Source organism: Limulus polyphemus, unplaced genomic scaffold, assembly GCF_000517525.1.
Source record: "Limulus polyphemus unplaced genomic scaffold, Limulus_polyphemus-2.1.2 Scaffold2807, whole genome shotgun sequence".
Taxonomy (NCBI): Eukaryota; Metazoa; Arthropoda; class Merostomata; order Xiphosura; family Limulidae; genus Limulus; species Limulus polyphemus.
The window spans coordinates 32,387-36,458 of NW_013668417.1; the positions used below are offsets into that span (position 1 = coordinate 32,387).

General features: G+C 35.6%; 1 protein-coding gene across 2 annotated transcripts in view; it reads left to right on the plus strand.

Annotated features, from left to right (window-relative positions):
• Positions 1 to 4,072, plus strand: part of LOC106467948 (uncharacterized protein ZK1073.1-like) — a 38,800-nt gene that overhangs the window by 20,343 nt on the left and 14,385 nt on the right. The window lies entirely within an intron of this gene.

Consider the following 4,072-nt stretch of genomic DNA (forward strand, 5'->3'; position numbering starts at 1 on the left):
CAGATAACCCTCGTGTAGCTTTGCGCGAAATTCAAAAACAAACGTACTACAAGTTAATTTTTACTCATCAGTACTAACTTGCAGGTTAATTCTCTATTCTACCCGATTCTAAGAGTAAGTACACCTTTAATGAGGCATTAGAAATTTTCGGTAAGTTGTTTCCCCCACATGGTGTTCTGTAAGTAACACACGAAGTGGTATCTCCTAAAAACATGTGTTGCGGACCCTTGAAAGATCAGTAAACTCTGGTAAGGTTTGGAGAAACAGAAATTAACACTGACAGTAACGTTAAACAGTATTTCCTCAATGCGTCTTGTCGAATTTAGCCACGTGTTCGATACCGTGGTATATGACCATAGTTTTGTTATGAGTGTACTGTATGTAGTAAGTCTAATGCACTTGACCAAACAGTCAGTTTTATCAAAAGCCACTGAACTGTTTAGATAGACAGACTTCGTCATTTTTCAAAAAGGGAAAAGCAAACAACTTGAGCTAAACACGTACTACATCAACGTGGTGTTTACTTTATCGGTCATGGTTGATGAGGGCGCCACAAGTGCAGGTGAAACGTTCCTTTTGGGAGTTACACGAACTAGATTTGCCACCTGTCGCGTATCTAAAGAAGTGAAGCTTACAGCGCCAACACACACTAGGCCTGTCGAATAAATTGAATTCAGAAGGGCCACATCCTGCAGGTTAATAATAAGTGGCTTAGCATGATATTTTTGAAAGTTACCAGATGTCGTGACACTTTTTATCACGTTACATGTTTCCATCAGCTAGAACTAAACGACTATATTACAGCTTCACCTATATTATTATTCATTTGACTGTTGTTACGTTAAGAATACGTTGAATAACATTTTAAGACTGAGTATTCTAGTCAGTAAGCCTTAGAATAAACCCTGGTGTGGAGTGAAAAAAAGACTTGTCAGAAATGACTTTTGATAAAGTACAGGCGAAATGTTATTACTCCCCCCCCCTTTTTGTTACTTGTATCCCAACATTATTTATAGTTGTTTTTTGTTGTCGTTGTTTTTTAGGTGTTGGAAAATTACGTTTTAATGAATAAATTAGACGTAATAATTTTTGTAGTTGATTTATTTATTTATTGAATTTATAGATTTACTGGATTTAGATAATTAAGCCTAAAGCTAATAAGCGAGTGCAAATTTCCGCTCTGCCAGTAACGTTACTTTTCTCCACGATCCCTTAGGATAATTTTGAAAGTGTGGTAATCTCGTAATAGCGCTGCTGTTTGTTTTGAATTTTGCGCAAAACTACTCGAGGGCTATCTGCGCTAGCCGTCCCTAATATAGCGATGATAGAGTAGAGGGAAGGCAGATAGCCAACATCAGCCACAGCCAACACTTGGGCTACTATTTCTACTAACGAATAGAGTTATTGATTATCACATTATAACGCCTCATGGCTGAAAGGGCGAGCATGTTCGGTGACATGAATTCAAACCCACAGATTGCGAGTCGAGCGCCCTAACCACCAGGTCTCACCTTTACGGATCCGATAAACTGAGGCATTCCCAATAAATGGAAAAGAAACTTATTCAGTAATTTATTTATCTTTATTGAAATGATATCATTTTAAGAATTTTTTAAAGCTACTTACTTATGTTTGCGTCAAGTAATTCAATCTCAGTTGTTAATTTATTTAAGAATAATATATATATATACATATATTAAAGAAAAACACTGAGCAATTAAACAACTAATAACAAAATCTCTGACCAGAAGTGAAAGCCCAGTCGCTAAGACTTGGCAGTCTTATCGGATATCCAGTAAGCCTTAAAATAAACTTAAATAAACATTTATCTCACACGACCGGAACTTCGCGTGCTAAACCCAACAACAGAAAGAGCAGCTTTTTCACAGTTAAAAAAATAAAACACGTAAAACTAACATCTAGAATGCATAAAAGCCGCCTTGCTTCAATACCACAGTTTTTTTGCCACATTTAGTTACGTAACGCACAAATACAGCTAATTAAAAAACCTTCATTTTCTCAACCCAAAAAAAAATATATGCAATCTCTCTTTCGTCTTTAAGGAGAAAATAATACTTTTGTATGTTATTCAAGGAAATACAATATTTATATATGAATGTGTGCAATCTTACTAACAGGGCCGCGCCGCGGGACCAGTCAGTCAGACTGCACATTCCAGGACCCCCTATGGCGCATTTCTCACTTAATTTCAATTTATCTGGTTTGTTAAAAAAAAAAAGAAAAACATTAATCATTTAAGATTGATTCACATTTTATTTGCCAGGTGGCTAGGACACTCGACTCGCAATCTATAGATTACGGGTTCGAATCCCCCCCCCCATCAAATATGCTTGCCATTTTAGTCGTGGGGGCATTATGATGTTATGATCAATCGCGCTGTTCGTTAGTAAACAGTTGGCGATGGGTGGTATTGACTTACTATCTTCTCTGTAGTTTATCACTTCTAAATTAGGAACGGCTGGCACAGATAGCCCTCGAATAGCTTGGCGCAAATTCTACAAAGAAGCACATTTTAATGGAAATATTACGTTTCTAGTAAGTTAATCAAACGAAAAGTGTTTTTTTTTTTTTTTTGCTGTCGGAACTATTTATGATATGTAGGACTTTTACCCAATCAAATTAGTAATGTAATCTCTCTTTTGTCTTTAATTAAGGAGAAAATAATACTTTTGTATGTCGTTCAAGGAAATACAGTATTTACATATGAATGTGTGCAATCTTACTAACAGGGCCGCGCCGCAGGACCAGTCAGTCAGGCTGCACATTCCAGGCGCGTAAAACATTAATGCAAACATTAAAGGATCAGAGTAAGTACTCGAACCCTGATCCTGAGATGTAATTCATTTAGAATTTTCCCGAGAACTTTAAATAAATATATAATATAATTATAACATCAAGGAGGGAGGAAGAAGTCTCCGTTGCACCTAACCCTCCCTGGTCCCAGACACCCATAAAACCCGATTAAGAGAGAGGAAGAAGATGGGCATTTCAAAAATCGTTATATTCATTTCTTGAAATTTAACAGTGACAACAACACAAATAATTCGGGAGGTGAGAATATCAAAAATTGTTTATTAAGTATTACCATATGAACAACAAGACTACTATGTTACCACACATACTTGTGTGTGTGATGTACGTGCATGTGGGTCACATCTGTAGTACATGTGTTTGCCGTATTATCTGTTGGAAGGAGAACCTAATTATGATTTTTGCTCCGGGCTTCAAAATTTCGAACCAGTACGCCACCTACCAGCAACATCCAAAACTTTCTAAACAACTTTTTATTAATTGGTCATATTCACATCTTACATTATAATAAATCACCATTAAAACAATTGGCCTAGTGGTTAGCTCAATGAACACGTAAATTTTCACTATTGTAAACTAACGGTAATAATATCTAGTGTTACGTACTCTATGTTGACTGTTGTAAACTAACGGTAATAATACCTAGTGTTACGTACTCTATGTTGACTGTTGTAAACTAACAGCAATAATATCTAGTATTACGTACTCTATGTTGACTGTTGTAAACTAACAGCAATAATATCTAGTATTACGTACTCTATGTTGACTGTTGTAAACTAACAGCAATAATATCTAGTATTACGTACTCTATGTTGACTGTTGTAAACTAACAGTAATAATATCTACGGTGACGTACTCTATGTTGACTGTTGTAAACTAACAGTAATAATATCTAGTGTTACGTACTCTATGTTGACTGTTGTAAACTAACGGTAATAATATCTACTGTGACGTACTCTATGTTGAATGTTGTAAACTAACAGTAATAATATCTAGTGTTACGTACTCTATGTTGACTGTTGTAAACTAACAGCAATAATATCTAGTATTACGTACTCTATGTTGACTGTTGTAATGTAACGGTAATAATATCTACAGTTACGTACTCTAAGTTGACTGTTGTAAACTAACAGCAATAATATCTACTGTGACGTACTCTATGTTGACTGTTGTAAACTAACAGTAATAATATCTAGTGTTACGTACTCTATGTTGACTGTTGTAAACTAACAGCAATAAT